The sequence below is a fragment of the Protopterus annectens genome, chromosome 7.part0 (genome assembly GCF_019279795.1).
Source record: "Protopterus annectens isolate FY-2018-M chromosome 7.part0, PAN1.0, whole genome shotgun sequence".
NCBI lineage: Eukaryota > Metazoa > Chordata > Ceratodontiformes > Protopteridae > Protopterus > Protopterus annectens.
In genome coordinates this window covers 1045002798-1045025129 of record NC_056739.1, presented here as the reverse complement: position 1 = coordinate 1045025129, position 22332 = coordinate 1045002798, and the positions used below count along the sequence as shown (strand labels likewise).

At 38.8% G+C, this 22332-nt stretch overlaps 1 protein-coding gene across 2 annotated transcripts in view; it reads right to left on the bottom strand.

The window, feature by feature from the left end:
• Nucleotides 1–17941, bottom strand: part of CEP152 (centrosomal protein 152) — a 2961597-nt gene extending 2943656 nt beyond the window's left edge. For both annotated transcript variants that reach the window (XM_044077591.1, XM_044077592.1), the window contains exon 1: nt 17609–17941. The gene's annotated coding sequence lies outside the window, so the exon portion shown is untranslated. The remainder of the gene's footprint in view (nt 1–17608) is intronic.
• Between the last annotated feature and the right edge of the window lie 4391 nt (nt 17942–22332).

The window sequence follows — 22332 nt, the reverse complement described above, 5'->3', positions numbered from 1 at the left end:
TGTTACATTTACATAAATGACAAACTATAGCGACACAATATCAGCTGCAAACAGTATATATTGCAAACTGGGCTGACACAACTGTAGCTGCTAACATTTTACATCACTTTTAACATATCCAGTCATTGTTAGTCAACTAGTACATAGCTCATTCAAATCCTGCCTTATTTTAAATTTCGTTTCTCCTCTGCATGTATTGATCCCCCAGTTCCCATTTTTCCTATGTATTTTGCTCATACCCTTTTCTAAAGATCCTGGTTCCAGTTGTTGTAACTCTATTATCTTCACTACTTCTAGTAAAGTTGGTTTACACTTTGATTTCCATTTTCTAGTAATTAATTATGATGGCTGTCAAAAATGCAGACTCAGCAGGACCTTAGTATGTGTAGGCAATTCAGAGTTTGTATCATAGCTCAAAAAAATAATTTCCCTAGTCACTAACTTGCTCACCTAGCGTCTCCAAAAGAGCAGCTTGCAGGAAATATAAAGTCTACCAACTCATTACACTCCCAGAAAATATATTCCCAGTTACCTCTTTCTGCCCCATCACACCTCCAACATTTGCTGACTACCGGAGGAAAAAACACTTTGAAGTTTGCTTGGGGTATAAAAATACCTATGTAAGCACTTCCAGGCAAAGATAAATCTTCTGGATTTTGTTGCATACTTAGCATACATACATATATCCCCCCATAGTTTCTTTGCAAATTGCTTAAGTAATCTCTCTTCCCACTCCACCCTCCAATTGATTCTTACAGCTATCATGCAATATTTTATATGCTCTACTAATTATTCATTTCTTAATGGCAACTTCTGTTCTAGACTCTACTAAAAACTCTACCAGTGCTGATCTTTCATTTATGACCCCCCCCCCCCCATTTGTTTTTCTTTGCCTATACTCTGATATCAATCCTGGATATGGAAGGCAATCTTTAGACTGCAGTCCAAACAAGTTCTTGGCATTTTCCCATTCTATTACCTTTCCCTCTCTAGGTCATTTGCTCCCAGTACTTTGGTTCATTTGCCAGTTTCTCCAATATATTCTTGCCCCCTCTTGCCTACTGTCTATATCACTAATTGCAATCATCCCTATCTGCAAAATCTCCTAAGCCAACTCAGGAACGGAGAAAGAAGACCTACTGCTACTTTATGAATATAATATTCTATATGATTACTGCTGTTCTCCTTAAAGGTCTGCATCCAAAATCCCAGTCTCTCCATTATTTGAGCTTCCCCGCTGTTTCATCATCATCTCTTTCCACTTTGAATTATAGTTTTCTGCTTGTGCTATGTATAGGAGCCTTAACTGTTGCTCTGAAATACCCTTTCAACTCGGGTAATCCCAATCCACCCTGGTCTATTTGAAGACTAAGCTTATCACACTTGACTCTTGCGGTCTTTCCCTCCCAGATAAAATCCTTCAGCTGTTCATTAATTCCTGTCCATAACTTTTCCTTTGTTGATAAAAACATGCTTGACCAAAGGGACTAAAAACATTTTAACTGCTTGTATTTTACTATCAATATCCATATAACAGAGCTTCCATTTTCTCAGTTTTTGTATTATCTTCCATCTGGTCTCTTCCTTCATATCCTTAGCTGCCACACCAGTATCATGTTTAACCCATACTCCTAAATACTTCATTTTATCATGTCCTCATGAATATGGATATGGGTACATAATTTACCACTATTGCTTTTGTTCTTGCTTCATTACTTTTGTATCCTGAAAAGGTTTAAAACTACCTCAGTATGTTCCACAACAATGTAATATCCCTTTCTGGTTTTGTCAGGTATGAAATAATGGCATCTGCAAATAGAGCCAGCTTTTCTTGACTACCACACCAATTATATCTTTGAATTTCTGAGTCCCTTCTTGCCTTTGCCAATGGTTATAAATGCAATGCAAAAAGGGGAGAGAGGACACCCCTGCCTGGTTCCTCTGCTCAAGCAGAGATTATCAGAGAGGACCCCACCCACTTTAATTTTCACCTCCAATCCTTCGTATGTCCTCCTAATCAACCTTATAATTTTATCAGGGAATGCAAATGCTTCGATTGCTCTGTTCATAAAATCCCAGCTTACTCTGCATCAAGACCCACCAGTAACAGTGGCATTTTCTTGCATTCTGCTTCCCTCTCGATCTTCACTGTTCTGTTATGTTGTCAAATGTTTGCATCCCCACCACAAAACCACACTGATCCATACCGATCAGTTTTAGCATCACTTTTGCCATTTTGTAGCCATTAAAAACACTTTACTATCATGATTTAGTATTGAAATGGGACTGCATGAAGCTGGATCTGATGGATCTTTACCCTCTTTAGGTAGTACAGCTACTACTACTTTCTTACAGGGTGTTGATATTTCTCCTCCTCTTAAAATACTGTTAAACAAAATCTTTCAGATCTTCATCATTTTTCCCTCCCAGCTCCCAAACTTTCACAGGAATGCTACTAATCCTGGGGACTTTCCTGTAGATTGGTTATACATCACACTTTAGCAAACATCTTTGTGGACAAAAACGTAAGTAGGTGTCTATTAGGGTTGAATGTGTATGTGCAGGTGCTTGCATTATAGATAAGGCAAGGTATAGTGTTGTGTATGAGGGTCAGGTAGTGTGTGCATGCATACACATTATACATACATATGTGTGTGTGTTGGTGCACTACTTATTTGCTGTTTACAGTTAGGTTTAGGTTAGTGAAAACTTTTACTGTTGTGCCTGTTTGTATGAATGTAGGTGTTCAGTGCCCGAGTGTCTTGATTAGTGCTACAGTCAGAAAAAGGTATTTTCTTAAGGTAGTGTTGGAGTGGGGGTTAGCACAGATGAGTAGGGTGGTGCAAAGGGCAGTGCCAACCCACCTATCCTTTTGTATCTGGGCTAACCCCAACTCTGCACATTACCTTAAAAATACTTTCCCTAAAAGTGCCAGTATTCAAACAAAGCTCACCTGCTGCTATTTGTTTTTTTGTTAGATACACTGCTCGGAAAAGGAGAACATCTGTTGTTCTTTTTCTGATCAAAGTTAGTTTGGGAAATTGATTGGTTACTGGATTGTCAAGCTGCAGTGACTGGTGAAAGTGGTGTTGATCATTTTGGAAGATGTTAGTCTTAAGTAAAATTGAATGTGTACGTTACTTAGAGAACAAAAGTTTGTAGTTAAAAAAATAGAGGGTTATAGCTCTGAAACAGTGACATTTTCCAATAATATTTTTAGACAACAGCTCTGGATATTCAGTTAAATTATGCATTTAATAGCAGAGATCTGTATCAGCAAGTAAATCATCATTATAAGGATTTAGGCTCGCAGAACTAAGATAGCCTATGAAAGTTTTAGATGCTAGCTTACCTGATCCCTCCACTTGCACACGATGCTATGCAAACCAGGACCTACTTTTTGCCTAAAATACACTTGGTACAGCAGTAGCGTTGTTGCCTCACAGCAAGAGGTTCTCCTGTTCGATTCTTGGCTGGAGCACCTTCTGTGTGGAGTCTGCATGTCCTCCCTGCGTTAGAGTGGCGTTCGAAAGACATGCATAAATGGGCGTGCCTTCGCTGAAGGTTGGGCGTCGGGCTGGCAACTCGGCACCATAAGAATCTACTGCCAATCATTAGCGGACCGGAGTTCCGCTGTGGCGACCCCTAACCGGGAAAAGCCGAAAAGACAAAAAGACAAACAAACACTACACACTGTTCTCTCATGATGCTCTGTTTTAAGCAGCTGTTGTAGTAGCCCAAGATACTTGGGATACCCTGCCAGGGATAAGTTACTCATTGGCTCATCTACAAAGCTTTTAGGCCACCCCGTAAATGCAGTAGCTACTTCCTGCATCAAAATGTAGGAAATAAGGAACAGCTACAGCTCCAAACTTAAAAACATTCTAACTGAAGCCTTCAGTGTGTTTCAGAGGTCCATCTTCAGTCCTTTTTCCTGACTTGGCGGATAAGTTCCCAGATGTGGATTGCTTTCTATTTTTGTGTTTAACCTACTATAAAAAGCACTGCAAGTGATTTTATTAGCCCCATTAGAACATTCCCATATGGAGGCCTTCTTTTTCTACCTAGGGCAGCTTTTTTTCTGCTTTTCATAAAATATGTTTTCAGTGGTATCCTTTCCTATTTCTTAGTTTTCCCTCCTTAAAGATGTGACTGGTTGTGTGTGCTTTTGCTCTTCAGGTGATGTGTATTTTGTCCGTTCCTAATCCTGCCAGTTTTAAGATGCCCCTTCTCTTGCTTCAGTCTTAACGTGGGCCCTAGTACATCACTTCATCCTTCCCCAGTCTGCTAGAAAAGACATACTACTAAGAAAGCTAAAGTTTTTATTTCAGCTTCTGTGCCTCAGCCTCTAGCTAATGACTCCACTGTGGCCATGCGTTGTTTCTCGGACCATATTTTATTCTTCTCTGGATCCCTGTCATGTTGGCCCACTGGATGTCACTAAGAAATGAGAGGTTGGCACATCCTCAATGACTGTTGAGTTACCCTTGTAGAGACAGGGAGAATCACTCTTTTTGGTACCATAAGACATTCCTCACACACACACTGCTGAGTAACATTTTTCCCCACAGTAGGGATCAATCATGTGGCCATACCATTTCCTAACGGACTCCTAGAAAAAATAAATAAATAAAATAAAACTAAGCTTAGCTTTCTTCCTCCACTTCCAGTGAAGATTGTCTGCACTTTGTGAAAGGTTTATTATCCACCTTCCAATCTTTTGGCACAGACTTGTTTCCTCCTGTGAAACAAAGGAAGTTTGCTCCCCTCTCAGATACTGATTCTCCACCTGAAGATCAGCCTTTATAATGGAATCTGTCTTCCTCTTCTGCCTGGGAAGATTCTGACCTTAAGGGAAGTTACTCACCGGATTCCTTAATGAGTCGTATCTTTTTTTTGGGTACTTTCACTAAAATGTGTGACATGTTACACTGAGAACAAACATATTTTGTACTCTCAGATGAGATATGACTTACTACAGGAAACTCTTCCTTAGCAAGCTCTGGTAACCCCCTGTTTTACCTCCCCTAAAGAATGTTTTTAGCAGCTTAGACTTCCATTGGCATGCAGTCTTTTCTTCCTAGAAGCATGAAAGACTGTGTAAGGTGCCCCAGTCTCTGAAATATTCATTTGTTAATCCTAGGGCAGATCAAATGGTGACTGCCTTACCAAATCCACTTCTCCTAAACTCATCTGCTAATCCAGTGCCTTCAGAGACTGGGTAGAACCTTGGAAAGTTTTAGCTGAAAGATTTATGCTTCTTCCATAGAAATGGCTTTTCAAACTGTGAACTATCACACTGACATGTCTAGATTTCTCTGCCTATTTTCATGATATTAGGAAGTTAACTGTTGATCTTCCTACCAGAGAGGCTATGGTGTGCACTTCTGTCTTTGGTTTCTCAGGTGACAAAGCATACAAAAGAGCTGATGCAATGTTCAGGGTAGATACTGTGGGTTCTGTCCCAAGACATTATGCCAGATTACATTCTCAGAATTTTTTGTTAGTTCTGAAATTGTTAATGCCCCTTCAGATAAGGATCTACTGTTTGATCCTTCCTCTGAGAGGTTCTGCCATGTTTTGACGACTGGGGTAAAATCATCTATGGGGTTACTCAGATTTTTCAGCCCTATTTCAGAAATATTTCAGACAGCTTTCCCCAGATGCAAACCCCTCATTCATATCACACTCCAGGTATTTCCAGAAAACTTCCAATTAGCAAGTTTACAAAAAACAATGGCAAGGTAGATCCAGAAACAAGAGCTCTATTTCCCCAAGCCTAACATCAAATTAAACACCAGAATGAGTATGTCGAGCATCCCCATCTTTCCTTCACATATGTGAACTGGTCCCATATTCTGGACATTCAGTTTCCTCTTTGGCAAAGTATAACATCAAATTCTTTGGTGCTAGTCTTCATTCGTGAAGGTTGCCATTGGCAGTGGGAATCTCATTTTTTTCAAGGGGGTCCTCCCCCCAATCACCCTCCCTCTCAAATTATCCTTTTCCCTCCTATTCTCTATCAAATGTTGACTCAGGGTGTTATAGAACCTGTGCCCACCCTCACCCCATCTGAAAGTGATCAGGGCTTTTATTCAAGAATGTTTTTGATGTCAAAACCAAGAGATTCCAGCAGGTCCATTGTTGACACTTTATTTTTGAACCTTCATATCAAAATTCCAAAATTCAAAACGTTCTCCATTCAATTGGTTTTGCTTCTCATTCCCCTAGTAGCTACCTTGTAACTTTAGATTTAAAGGATGCTTGATATTATATCCAACAGTTTTTTTTGTTTTTTTGGCATGGCTGGGTCACATTTCCAGTTTTCTGTTGTACCCTTTGGCAGTCCACTACTGCCAAGATGTTTACAAAGTATCTAGCTCCATTAGTAGCTCCCTTCGTGTTGTGGGATATTCACACTATTCCATACCTAGACAACTAGTAATCAGTCCTTCAAGACTTGTCAAAAAATCCTCAATTTGGTAAAGAACCTTTTTCTCTGTCTGGGATTTCTTTTCCTCAGAACAAAGTGCTCACTCATGTGACTTACTTTCTGGAATTCTCCAAGGTAACTCAGCATCTCCCATAGAATAGCTCAGAATTTTGGAGTATAATGCCTCTACTATTCGCATGATTCCTCTGGACAGACTCCTTAAGGAAAATTCAATGGTTCATCAAAACTTTCTGGACCCCCAATACAAGTATTCCCTGTCATTTTGCATTCCTGTTCTGGGGTTTGTGGAAACAGCTAAATTGGTGGGTGCATCACTTGACATTCAGCCCAGGTCTTGCTTTGTCCCACAGCCTGCTACTCGGTAGGGGACAACAAGTGCTTCAGACTTCATTTGATGTGGGGCTGTATCTAATGGAATAAAGGTTCATGGCCTTTGGAAAAGACTGAATATATTAAAACACAAATGTAAAGGAAATGATTGGTGGCCCTTTTGCATGTTTTCCAACCTCTAAATTGTTTCTAGTTTCCAAGTTTTTTGCTAGTCATCACAGACTATCACAGTAATGCAGTACATAAACAAGGAGGGACCATATCCTACTCTGCAGACTAGCTGTTGTGGTCTGAGATCTAGAAAATCAGCACAATTTATCCCTCCAGGCAACTTACATTTCCATCAGAGCAGAATTTTGTGTCAGACAAGCGGAACAGAACCAGAATAGAGCCTCATGAATGGATGTTAAACCAACAGGTCTTCCAAGAATTGGACCTTCTATGTGGAGCTCTACAAACAGATCTATTTGCCTCCAGCCAAAACAATTGAAAACATTCAGTTCCAGGACCCCATGACTCTAGACCTGGAAAAAGTTTTCCTCACAGGATGGACTTGCACACGCAAGACGTGAGTTCTTTGATAACCCTAACCCTCAACTTCTTTAGTTGATGGCCTGGATGACAGATTTGTAACTCTCTAAAAGCACTTTTTTCTTCTGAGGATGTGCAGCAGTAATTATGGGAGGCCAAGAAACCTTTTACAAGAAAATATCTGGGGAAAGTGAAAGATATTTTCAAGATGGTGCTTCTCTATGAACCAGGCTGCAGTATAAAACCAGATGCCTCTGGTTCCTCAATATTTGTGAAAGCTATCAGTTGGCCTTTCCTACAGTTCCATTAAGCTTCACCAGTAGGACATTTCTACTTGCCTGCCCTTAGAAATGCCCCTTATACATTACCATTATTTTTCAAATGGGTTTTTGCATTTGCTTCCACATCTTAAGCAAGTGGGATCTTAATTTTGTGTTAGCTCTCTTTAAACCCACTCAGGAGGCAGTTGAAGTTCTTATCTTAAAAAACAGTCCTGTTAATTACTCTCTGACCTCTGCCATAGGTATATCCAAGTTCAGGAAACCATCCTAATCTCATTTTTAGGGATAGGGTTTCTCTCAGTTTAAATTGCTCCAAGTCTTTCAGATTTCTAATACCAAGATGAGAATGGACTTCATTCCCAAGTCAAAATGTGATTAAAGTTCATGAAAGTAACATCATTTCAATCTTTGATGTTAGCCAGAAGTAATCGTCACAACACCTGCTGTGTGTCCAGAACTTACTTATCCTGTAATTCATACGGAGTTACATGCATCAGTTGCATATCTAAATAAGACTGTAAAATCTTTTTTTTTTATGAGACCCATTGGGCAGTCCTATGGGGATTCAAAGTTCCAAGTCCCAGAAACACTGGTAGAATTAGTACAAGTTATATAAAAGGACCCAATAACTCAAGTACAAACAGTGTATGGTCTTATACAGGGGTTCCCAGTGAAAGTGGATGTGCATTAGGGTTCAGCTCTGAACCCACTGTTCATACTGGTGGTGATGGACAGCATTAGCAAACAGGTCAATGGGGAAAGATCAACAAAGTTACTGTATGCAGACAGAAAAGGATACGAGAATGGAATGCAAAACTGAAGGAACATGAGATGAAATGGAGTACAGAGAAGACAACTGTAATAGTAGCAAATGAGAGAAATCAGAAGCAGCTGAACATTGGGATGCAGCTTAAAGTAACTTAGAGGGGTGGCTAAGGAGAATGGAAGCCTGAATGATGAAGTCAGAGCTAGAATGTATCAGAGGGACTGCAGCCAACTGGCACAGAGTTTTAGGGGTAGTATATGAGAGAAGAATGTCAAAGAAACTCAAAAGTAAAAAGTGAGCAAGAGTGATGCAACCAGTACTACTGTATAGTACAGAAAATTGTGCAGTAAAGGCACAGCAGTTGAGGAAGCTGGAGGTGATGGAGATGACATGGCAGAGATGAGTGATAGGATGCACACTGTGGAACATTCAAAGAAACAAGGACAAAAGAGCATAATACAAAGTAGCTCCATCTGCATAAAAGGTCAAAGAGAACCGATTATGGTGATTAAGGCTCATGTGCAGGAAAGGAGAAAACAATTTGGGGAAGAGAAGATTTGCGACAGAAAGGAACAAAGCAAGAGGAAATGAGGGCATCCAACACAAAAGGTGGATGGATTGTGTGAGAAGACCTGCAACACTCAGGCATGAGTGTCAAGAGATTGGTAGGAGAGTGGTATTAAATAAGAAGAGACAGCAAAAAGTGACATGGCACCCTGACCCTATGTAGAAAATGGGTTGATGATGATTAGGGTTTCCTTGAGAGCTAACCCTTCCTTCACATCTAAAGTGGTGTTTTCATTGTACTAGGCCATTATTCTGCTGTTCTTTCCTGAGCCTACAACTGAGTGTGAAAGGATTCCCCATAATTTAGACAGACAATCACATGCAACTCAGATATACTGATAGAACCAAGTCCTTATGAAGGTAGAAAGAAGGGACAAGCAGTATCTAAACAAGACTATTTTGAATGGTTGTCCCAAGGTATTAAAATGTTGTTATGCATACCACAATCAATTCGACACACAGTCAGAGCTCACAATACTCATGCTTTTGTTACTTCTGTGCCATTTTGGAAAAAGGGGAACTCTATGCTAAAGACAGCTACTTGGTTGTCAGTTCACACATTTACCACGCGTTACAAACTGGACTCCTACTCTAGATCCAGGTTTGGCTTTGCTGGGGCAAGGTCTCAAATTCTGACCCACCATCCCCCTCCCATGATCTCTAAGGTTTGGTAATCATTCCAAATAGCTCAGGCTACTACAGCATTGATCCAATGAAGATCATTGTACAGTGGTCTAAGTACAATTTCTGTAACAGTAGATGCTCCAAATAGATCACTGCTGCAGTAGCAGTACCACCCACTGACCCCCAGAATTTGCATTTCTTTTCACACAGTAATTAGTTTAGTTATTTTAGGACATAGTACTGATTTCTAAAACTCAGGATTCCTTCTTTCAAGGCAAAAAAGTGATGAAGATTGGTGCTGTAGCTTCACTTTCTTTCCTAAGTTCTGACACAAGGAGCAGCTACAGTGCATGGGGGCACCTTAAAAGCTTTGGTGGCAAGTCTATAGGGTGGCAAATCCTTAGCAGGACATGTATTCTGATGCCAGGTGCAGCTATGGTACATGGAGCTGCTCTAAAAACTCTGGAGGTGATCCAAAGGAAAAGCTCCTTGGAAGCACATCACATATAACTTAAGCCACTGCAGCAGTGATCTACTTTTATGGTAAGAGCATTTACATAACGGCACTTTCTCGGTTTTTTTAAGTGATGACATAAAATAAAATTCAACCAAGGAAAAAATACAAAGGGGACGTTGAGCCATTACTGATACATGTATTTAGTATACCACTGATGCTTTTGGTAGTAACTTTTTTGTTTGTATGTTGCACAATGCAAATCACCACACCAAATACTTCATGTGAAGTATGTTACACAATCAAATAAAATAAAAATTTATAAGGAAAGTTATTCTGTCAGTGTAAGACTGCAGTGTACTCATGTGGTTAACTGAACAGTATGGAAACAACTCATTCCTCTAGTAGTAGCAGGGCTACTCCACCACTGACAATACCAATATTGACTTTGGCTAAAGCAGAGACTCCATTTTTCTGATTAACTATACTATATTGTCAAATATATGTAGCAATGCTATGACTTGAGTTTGGTTGTGTTAATGTTTAAAGGTAAACAGCTTTTCAACAAGTGGAGTACTTTATATACCACTACAGTCTGCTTTGGAAAATCTGAATAAAAATAACACAAAGGAAGATGTTTTGCCATATTTGCATCACACACTAAATACAAGATAAAAAATATGATTATGACAAAATACACTAATTTGCATTAGTGTAGTACCCCACAATACTATTGGAAGTGGGAGAAATTATATTCAGTACACAAATATACTAATTACACGTCTGGATTTTTAGCAGGATTTAGTTTTGTCTATTTTCAATGTCTACAGGTTGAGAAGTATGGTTGGTGCACAAGTCCACAAATCCAAGTTACATTCATAGGTTCATAGATTAGCACTAAGCTAACTGCCCTTGCGAGCCATTTTAAGCCTAGCCAATTATCCCTTGTGAGACTCAAACCCTGCACCTTGTGTTTGTAAGGCAAACACTTTATCCATTAGGCCATCCTCTGGAATTAAATTAGTGATACCCAGAACACAGTTCTTCCACAAACCACATTCAAAACCAAATGAATGGTGCACTTAGCTACCATCATTGTAAAATGCCTCCTTCTAAACCACATGAGCTTATACAATGTTGATACGCGACCTAAAAAAACTCTGTGCTGTTATATTTAGTTAGCAATTTAACAGTATTAGCTACATCCTTTTGCTGATTTCTCACACACAATATTAATAACATTGGCTAACACTGCATATCGCACAATGTCCCTAATTATTTTAGAGACACCTTGGAAGTGGTTACATTTTAACAAAAGCCCCGACCCTTGTCCCATCCAGTGACCAACCCATTTCAGTTAGTAAATGTGTATTCCTTGTCTTTCAAAGTTGCTAATGGTGCTAGCAACAGTTTTGAAGAATCAAGAAATAATACTGCAAATCTAACAGATAGTTGTATAAACATGTTGCACTTGTTATACCTTATTTGTAATTTTGTTTTTACTACTGAGTTCATAGCTCTCTACCAGTCTGGGACAAATCTCAGCAGAATTCGGGACAAAGCCTGAAATAGGGACACTTAAAATATTAGTATTACTAACAAGACATTGAGAAAATAAGAGAATGTGAATCAATATACATTTCTGAAATAAAAAGGTCCATAATCTTAATTATTTCCATTATTAATAATTCACTACCTTTTCTCCAAATGTCACAACTTTTCATAGGATCATATGAGGTTACTAGGCAAATGACTCTAGGGTTCTTACATGCTTAGCCAAGTACCACCCCTATTCCCAAGAATATTAATGTATAACTACTGCTCCTGTCCAAGAAGGACACAGGTAAAACTCCCAGGATGAACTTGCAGTTTTCCATCCAGTCATCCAAATTAGGCTTAAATAAGGTCAGCAAGGGGCTCTGCTTCACCTGAATTGGAAGTTTGTTCCAGAGAAGAGGTAACCTCTGGGAAACATATCTGTCTCTCCAGCAAGTCCTGTTGATGTCACATACTAGGTTGAGTTCCCTACAGCGAGTGCATCTTATACCATTTGATTTACAAATGTGCAGCAGTTTCATTACAGCAGGATCTGAGATTGCTTTATATGCAAGGCAGAGGTCACCTCTGAGTAGTCTGTAAGACACAGAGTAGAGCGACAGCAATTTCAGGTCAGTCAACATATGACATATGCTGAAGATCCTGAATTTTCTTGGTAAGAAACCCTTGAGATCTTTCCAGTTGCTGCAGGTGCTTGGTAAGGTAAATACCAGAGGTAGCATTGTACTTGATTATTGGCCTGATGAGTGAGGAGTACAGGGGGGTTTATAACCTCTCTCTCTCTGGATGCAATGTCCTTACTTATGAGGTGGACAATACAGAAAGACATGGTGGTCAAAAGAAAGGCTGCTGTCAACCTGTGTGCACAAATCTCTCACCACTGACTGCATGCTTAGGGAGTTTTTGCATAGGGTTTTAGCCCATGACTTTGGCACCAGTCGTTTGTCTGTGACCCTCTTATAGGATGCTGACTTCACTTGGGAACTCTATGACTGCACCCAGTTTGCAATCATCGGCAAACTTTGTCAGCCACAGTCCTTTTTGTTTTAGCCCGCACATCCGACAACAAGGACCCCAGCACAGATCCTTGTGGAACACTACTGGTTATGGGTCTGCTGGTGGAGGTAGAATGCACACAGGCAAAATAGGTGACTCTGTCAGTGAGCCAGTTTACAACCCACCTGACAATATACAGGCTGATCTCTAGCTGGGTGAGTTTATCAATGATGCCTGAGTGAGGAATAGTGCCAAAAGCCTTGGTGAGGTCCAGGTACGCCATATGCATGGATTTCCCTTCATCCAGGGCTTTGGTGACCATCTCAAAGAAGTCCAAGTTCAAGAGGCAGGATCTCCCTTTAACTAAACCGATCTGTGTCAGGTCGAGCGTTTGAAGGAAGCTCTCATATCTTTGTTGATAAGGTCCATGATCATTCTTTCCACAGCCTTGCAGATTAGGCTGGTCACGCTTATGGACCTATAGTTCCCAGGGTCCTTTATGTAACGAGATGATGGTTGTTGTTTTCCATTCAGCAGGTACAAAACCAGTGCTTAGACTGTGGTTAAAAAAAGTACCCAGCAGTACAACTAGGCCCTGTTTTAATCCATTTAGAACGCAGTCTGGGATATTATCAGGTGCCATACAGGCTGTATTTGTCTTTGGAGAGAGCGTTTACAACTTGCGCCTTAGAGATACTAGGTGGATGGTAGGTGGTAGGGATGCTTTGGGGGATATTGTGTGGGGAGAAGTTTTCCCTGAACCTGTCAGCTAGCAGGTTAGCTATTTCTGCAGGTTGAATATAGGTGGTGCCATTAACAACCAGTTCTGAGCAGATCTGGGTTTTTCTTTAAGGTTTCTGACTTAGCTAAAGAAGGTCTTATGGTTATCCTTAGTGAAGGAGACTAATATGGATTCATAGTTAGCTTTACAATGCCTTACGAGGTGTCTTATTTGCTCGTTTAAGCTGAGGAGGGAATGCTTACAATTCAGAGACTGTTTCTTTCTGCTCTTGGACAACAATTTCTGTCCCTTACTGTATAACCTGTTAATGATGGATGCCCACCAGGCAGACTTGTTCTTTCTTGAGGATCTTGTTTTGATCCTGTCAGGTATGGGTGAGTCAATACATTTGTACAGATGCTTATACAAGGCATTGGTGTAAATCCCAGTATAGGTGTCCATGCCATCAGTGAGGGCAGCGGCTATGAAGCTATTAATGCCATCATGTATTAGGTTGTAATTGGCTTTAGAGAAGTTTTTTAGTTTAGTTGCTGCTAATGGGGGGGGGGGTGTCAGATGGTATTAATTCTAATGAGACTGTTTTACGATCAGACCTCGCTAGGGATGGCTGCACATATGGGGTGGTGCAATGATCACCCATGCTAGTGAGCACCAAATCCAGACTGTTTGGGCCCCTTGTGGGGGTGTCAACCAACTGGTCTAAGGCAGTGGAGTTGATGAAGTCCAAGAACCTTTGGGCAAGTGTTAGCACATGTATAATTTACCCTCTCTACAGATGGGTGGTTTAAGTCACCTAAAACCAGGGTATTTGGTTGTATCTTGAGCGATTCAAGTAAATCCAAATATGTATTGTGGGTATCCTGGTTCATGGGGGGTGGTCCTACAACTGGCAATAACTTTAGAGAGGGGTCTTATCTACAGTCAATTGGACCTGGATTAGTTCAAGGGAATAATTTTGTTTAACCCGCCTAGAGGTGAAGTGAATTTATCTTTGATGAATATTGATATTCCACCTCCTTTAGTTCTCACACTTTCAGTTTGTAGTCTGAATGTGTGGAAGGCATTATAACCTGGTATGGCTGGGGTGCTTTCCGTGGCCTTAAACCAAGTCTCTGTGACTGCACAGATTTCAGCATCTTCTAAGGTGAGGGCTGCTTCCAGTGAGTGCAGTTTTAGATTTAGAATCCTAGCATTAATGCCGTCACATATTAAGTTGCATGCTTCGACTCTCATCTCTTCTGCTCCATCCCTTTCCTCTCTTCAATAACTCACTCAAGAATCTTTCAGTTTTGTGGAAATTTGGATAACAGATATCCAACTAATTCTTAACCCCAACAAGACCAAATTGCTACTTTTCACCCCCAACAAATCTAGAGCTACCCCCCTATCCTTTACAATCTCATCCAAAAATGGCACCATCATATCTCCCTCTGGACACACCAAACTCCTCAGTGTCGAAATGGACAATAACCTCTTCTTTGACATCCATTTCTCACAAACTGTACAAAATGTCCATAAAAAAAAATGGGAACCTGTACAGGCATAAACAATTCCTCTCACATCAGGCAAGAATCACACCAGCCCAAACTGAATTGCCTGAGGAGCTTTTTTTCTCTCCAGGTCTCTGCTTGTAAGATCCTATAGCTGGTTGTTACTACTATGTTACTAAAATTTAATAAATTGTTTTCTAGTCCTGAGGAGCTTTTCTCCCCGGGTCTCTGCTGAAAATGAGTCAAAAGCTCAGCCAGACTAACCCGGTTAACAAATGTAAAATAAATAAATAAATAAATAAATAAATAACTCATCTTATTGTCCACCCTAATGCATGCTGCACAAATTCTCACCCTACTCAGAAAACATGATCTTGGCAGGCTGGAATCATGCTATAATAAAATTGCCAGGTTTGCTTATAACTCCACTTTCCGAACCGATCACTGTGAATCACGAAGGGGTCTAAAATTGTTAGAACTTCCCCAGCTACTCAATTTCCATCAGTTAGTCATTGCCTATAAGTCAGATGTCCAGAGAAAACCCCAGCACTAAGCCAGTTACTTTCTCTATACAGAACAAATCATCCTCCCCACTCTGATAAATCACTCCTCTCCATCACTAAGGCCAATAACAATGCAGGGAGAGCTCTATTTTCCCATACCATAGCTCGAACCTGGAACAACCCCACCCTTACTTCTGCCCCAACTAACACGCATTTCAGAAACGCACTCAAATCACATCTTATTTATGAATAAATGGCTATGTCCATGCATTATATAAATTTCACAACCTCAGTATACTATAGACAGTCCTTCCCACCATATCTACTGTAAACATTTTACGGTTAATTATCTTACTTCTGACTAATACGAACATTTTACCATGCGATTTTATTTTTTTGTATCCCATCTTATAAATTACTGTTACAAGTGTGATTGTATGTGACTTTTATACCTGTATTATATCTCGCTCGTTGCTGAAAATATTTGTTTTTTTTACTTCACTGATCATTGATATATGTGGTTTGTACTATCTTTTTGATTGCAATCTCCACTGTGGAGCTTTTCTCCCCGGGCCTCCGCTGTAAATGGACCGGTGTCCAGTCGGACCATCCCGGTTAACAAATGTAAAATAAAATAAATAAAAATAAATAAGCATTTAGCTACATAATCTTGAAGTTGTTTTTTTAACATATTTTTACATCATGAATTTTGTTGTTGTGATATCCCCCTTTAAAAAAAAAAAAAAAAAAGGTCACTATGTGGGAGGAAAGCGCCTTAGCCAGTTACCAAAATCCCAGAAGTGACAGATGAAGACCATCTCTGGCAAAGCAGAGTGGTCTATCTGCCATGTCATCCCAGGCTGACAGGTACAGGATCACCTTAGAATGACACCAGAAACTAAGCCAATTGTTGAAGTTAATTTTAGGATGGATTAAGAGGAATGGAACTGAAATATGAGTAAAAATTAGGGGCATCCCTGAAAATCTGGACAGTTGACAGTAATGACTGATTTGTTTGCTTAAACTATTACACAAGATAAGCTCTGTAGTTTAAAAACCATACTTAGGAAACGAGGACTAGGAATAAAGAAAGAATATTTACATATTGTTTACATTGTTTCCTGCATAGTGTGTTTTAGAGTTTTTTTTCTGAATTAAGGTTTTATTCATATCTACAACATTATTTATACTGCAGATAAAAAGCTTAACACAATTTTACTACAGAGAGCTTACAGTTTAGCTGGTGGATAGACTCATTGTTTCCAACACTCAAGAGTTTTTACATACTTCTAACATACATTATTAAAAATAATTATTTCAATTAGGCTAAATGCGGCTAATTGTCACATTTCACGTCACCCAGGAAACCAGTCAAGACAAAGTACTTCTAATAAAACTGGAAATCCTTGTGAAACAGTACAACTAATTGGGAAAATACTTCAGAAATATGTCAGCTCTCAGAATGACTCAATACCAGACAAGTACTCACCAAAACTGAATTACACAACAGAAATCCTGAATTCCTTCTGACTGACAGGAAAATATCCTGACAGTTGACAACTCTATTTCAGCACATTGCCTATACCAAGCTACACAGTACTCCTCCTTGCCAATGGCAAGTTGCCATACCTCTCAAGTGTACCACACTACGAGGAACGTACCTCGTTTGGAGTCTTAAAAAGTTCATGTTCCTCAAAGTTCCACATTGATAGAGTCTGTGGCACATTCAGTGTTAGGGTTTTTTTAAGTGAAATCCGTGGTAAATAGAAATTAATCATATTAATTCATTAAAGGATATTCTTTATAAGTAAAACCAGCATATTTTAACCATCCTATGACCTTCCTAGTTGAAGTTGTTAGTAACCCATTAGCATGTGTTCCACATTTTGCCATTTGTTCTACATTACGAAGACGAGTGTTCCTCATTTTGGAGATGGAAGGTTGAGAGCTATGTTCCTTGCTACAGCGTGAAAGCTAAAATGCATGCACAGTTCGTAATGCTTGACAGTTGGAAGATGCAGTGGAGAGATGTACCAACGTTCTCACCTTCAAAAAGAAAAGGCTGCTGACTTCGTAACTGCTTATGGATTAAAGGGATGCAATGCACAAAACAGAAAATGTCACACATCAAAACTTAGTACTGCTCAAGTTACACTGGTAAGATTTAAACTCTACAGCACCTTAAAACACCGAGTCCAATCACTAATACAACTGTATCACACAATACGTAGATATTCGTCTGTTAACTTAGTAACATATAGAGACTACTAAACAGTTCAAAATGACAAACGTTTTCATGAAACACAGACTTACCGGATTATATGATGACAGTGATAATTCAAAAAATTAAATCCATAAACATAATCCGCGTATAAAAAATATTCTATTTCTTTAATTTAATATTATACATCCTCACGTATACTGGAAAGTGTATCGCACGACAAATTTCTACTGACTTGTAAATGGTAACCTGAAACCAATCATAATTTAATTCCCTCCTTTCTTTTTTTTTACAGATGTACTTTTGACAGGTGACAGAAGACAGGCAGGATTAGCTGGTTACTACAACAGGACTAGTAAGAAAAGCGAAAGTGTTAAAAGGGCATACACACAGCTGTTTGCATACTACACTGAAGCGAAAAAAATGCGTTAATATCAGTGGTTGTTTAAAAACTGGCGCTTCAAGTCGCGGGAAGTTGACATTTCATGGAGAACGTAATGACGCACCGTGTAGGCCGTTTAGTGAGATTATTCGTTTGGCTTTGTAGGAAAAGTGAGCAGTACAGAGGAGTAACCAAGGCATTGTGGAAGTAGAAACATAATTGCATTTATGAAACTGATCGTATATATATATATACACACACTTATAAATGTCTTTCGTTTTCAAATAAGCATGATTTTGTTACAGCATTTGGTGTAAATCTAAAAAGAACACTCCCGGGAGTAGGACTGTGCAGGTGGGAGCGTTCCCACCTTGACTGGTACCATACACCCAAAGGGGTATTGTCACACCTACATTATGTGTGTGTGTGTGGTGGGGGGGGGGGGGGGGGTCAATTATTGTAGTAGTACAATAACTTCAGGAGCATATTAGCAGGGAATCCCCCCCCCCCCCCCCCATTTCTTAATAATGATCCTTGCTAAATTTACTTTTGAGTTTGCAATTATAAAGTTACATAGAGTGAATAATTGTTGGTATTATAAAAAAAATAAAGGATATTCCATTTTTAGCTCAGCTATGGACTACCTGTTTTCTATTTGATTATTTTGGAGCAGGTATTTTATAGTTATATTTTACAGTTCTATTTTTGGAAGGCCGCAGTTGTGCAGAGGTTAACGTTGTCGCCTCACAGCAAGCGGTTCTCCGGTTCGATCTTCTGTGCTGAGTCTGCATGTCCTCCCTGTGGTCGCATGGGCTTCCTCCGGGTGCTCCGGTTACATCCCACATCCCACATCCCAAAGACATACTGTAGGTGGAGGTGGATTGGATACTCCAAATTGGCCCTAGGCGTGAGTGCATGTATGTGTGTGCCTTCTGTGGAAGGTTGGGCACCGAGCTGGCAACTCAACACCGTAAAACTCTACTGCCAATCATGAGTGGACAGGTGATCTGCTGTGGTGACCCCTAACCGGGAAAGCTGAAAGAAGATTTTACAGTTCGATTTTTATTACGTGAACATCACATTAAGGACTTTCTTCTTGGTTTGTTAGTATAATAGAAATATATCTCTCAACTGTCCAGATTTTTGACTTATGTTTTTGGTCTGTCCCTCATAAAATTTAAAGATCTGATATTTTCTTTTTTATTCAAGAATATTTTATTTTCATAATGTAAACTTGTTAATTTGACAGATAACAATTACAGTGTTATTTAAAGCAGTAAAGCAACAAAACAGACATGAAAAATATAAAAGACCGTCAAGAGAATAAAAAACTCTAACAAACTGTACAATCAGTGCTACAAAAAGAAGGCAGTTTTAATAACAGAATAATAAAAAAGAAAACAGTCATGCTACTGGATTACTTAAAGGAGGTAGTACAGACTTATCACAAACATCTAAATAATATCACCACTGGAGTTCACAAGATTTTATAACTACTTGCATTAATTGGAGCATAATAATTTAACAGCCTATTTTAATATATGTTCTAGGAAAGGGTTCCAATGTTGTTGATAGTAGGAACGTTTATTCATATTCTTTGTTTTAAGTGTATGCGAGGATATATATTTAACAGCCCTACTTCGGAAACCTATCCAAGAAAGTTTAGAGGGGCCTAACCAATTCTGAGTAGTGTATAGTTTAACTAAGGCAAAAAGAGTTACTAAGATATGCATTTTTTGCTTTGAAAGTTTATAGGTGGTGATATTAAGAATGGCAAACTACCAAGATAGTGTTTATTTTTCATAGCCCATTTTTTTCCTAATCTCACCTTCAGAGAACACCAAAGTTTATGCATATATTTACAGTTCCATAGGATATGCAGTAGATCAGCTTTGGGAAATGGGCAGCATGGGTTTTGAGGAGAGATATTTGGATTGAAATTATTAAGTTTCACTGGTGTAAAATATGCATAATTATTAATAATTAATTGTGTATAAATGAGATTTTGGAATGGAGTGAGCTTGAGAGTGGATTTAATAGCCTGGGATTTCAGTTCATCCATGAGTTCCCTGTTCATATCACACCAATACTTAGAATATAAAAGAGACAATTGCTATTTAATTGAAGTACTTAATTTATATACATTGGGTGCCATCTTTTTTGCAGGATAGAGTTTTTAGTAATGTTATGCAGATACTGATATCAGATATCAGTTGTTCACTGATGAATCTCAACTACATTTGTAACCATGTTTAGTATATGTCACCATATTTTAAAATTCTACTATGTTCTACAGCTGTTTTGCATCTATGTTTTATTCTTGTCTTATGTCCTCAGCTGGACTAATGTCTGTATTTTAAATGCTATGTTTTTTAACTGTATAATGTAAGTAATACTTAATGTGGAGCTTTTCTCCCCGGGCCTCCATTGAAAATGGACCTGTGTCCAGTCGGACTCTCCCGGTCAACAAATGTAAATAAATAAAAAATAAATCTGACACTGCTGCCTCGGCAGTTATAAGCTGTCTGATTTGCCTTAATATTGCAGTATATCCTTTATGTAAATTGAAGGCTAATCTAACTTGTTCAAGGGATTATTCTCTATATTTTTGAATGTCCCATAGTTACTAGTTTTTAATAATCGGGAATTTTTCCAAGTTTATCATGTTATTATTTAATGTAATATTTGGGTTCAGGTGAATAAGCTGTAACAAGATAAGAGTCTTGCTTAAGTTTAAGGTTTCCAGGAGATTTTGAAATACATTGATGTTATGTGTTAGAAAGGGATGTAGCTTCAGCTTCTTACAGTTTTCTATTTTAAGAAAGGGAAGAGCTTTTGGATTAATATTAGTCCCTTTAGCATGTTCATACCAAATTTTAACCCAATGAAGGGTCCACTCAATGCGACTGGGCCTGAATTCCAAAATTTGTATAATTCTATTTGAACAGATTATGTCATAATATAACTGGAAATCTGGCAAGCCTAGCCCCTCATTCCCTTTGGGATATATGAGTACTGAATAGCTTATTCTGGCCGATTTGGGATTCCAGAGGAATTTATACAGTTCTACATTTATTTTATTAAAAAACATTATAGGAATAATTATATTTGACACATTAAATTGATATAATAATTTAGGTAGAATGTTCATTTTAATTATTAAAGCTTTAGACAGGTGCAATAGTTTCATTTGTCTCCATCTATATATATCCTGTAGAATATTGGCCCAGGTTTTATATAGTTTACTATGCCTCATAGACTGATGGTTATGTTCAAAAGTTTTTCCTAAATAATGAAGTGCATATTTTATCTCAATACCAAGTTCTGGGAAATATGTTTCTTTATGACTTGAAGGGTTTATTGGGAAAATAAGAGATTTAGACTGATTTATTTCATAATTAGAAATTTTAGAAAATTTTTCAACTGAGGATAAGTTCAAATTCAAATCATCAGCAAAGACTTTAGTACTCAGAATGCATGGGATATGATGTAATTTTTTTGGGGATATATACAAAAATAGTGGCACAATATATAAATTAAAAAGATAAAGGGATAGAGGGCATCCCTGTCTGGTCCCATTTAGTATTCTGATGGGATATAAGGCCTCTTTATTTATATAGAGAGATGTGTATGAATTATTATAATGTACCTTTATCAACTCAATAAACTCCCCTGGTATATCGTAGTAAGCTAGTGTTCTAAATAGAAAATTTGAATCAACTTTATCAAATGCTTTGGATGCATCTTATACAAGGCTGTATCTTGGATTTCTGTCGTGTTTAAGGAGTTGAATCATTGACTCTAGTTTTAAACTGTTGTGCCAGGTCTGCCTATTGTTCATAAATCCAGATTGCTCAGATGATATAATATTAGGTAAGACCTTCTTAAGTCCTTCTGCTAATAGTGTGGACATAATTTTTATATCTATATTTATAAATGAAACTGGCCTATAATTGAGCAGATTAGATTTATCAGAGTTATGTTTTGGAATAAAAATTGTTTTTTATTTTTGTCTGTGACACTTGTGCACTGGCCCGGTAATCAAGGAGCCTCAATCCTCACCACCAGCACCAATGAGGGGAGTGTACATTGGGAAGGATAACAAGTACACACACAGTAAAGTACAATTTCCCTTAAAAGCATAGAGAGATTACATTCAGTCTGGGGCTGGTTTCTCCCTTTCTCTCCAGATCTCCAATAAGACTCTCCACTGGCACAGCTATAGGGTACAGATTTCAGCCTAGTGGTCAAGCCAAAACCTCCAACACCCTCTCTGCCCAACCAGTGCTTTTTGTCCCTGCCCAAGTAGCTCACACACACACACACACACACACACACACACACACACACACACACACACACACACACACACCCTTTAACATATGAGTTATATACAAACACACAGACACTCCTGGGGAAGGCTGGCATAGGTTC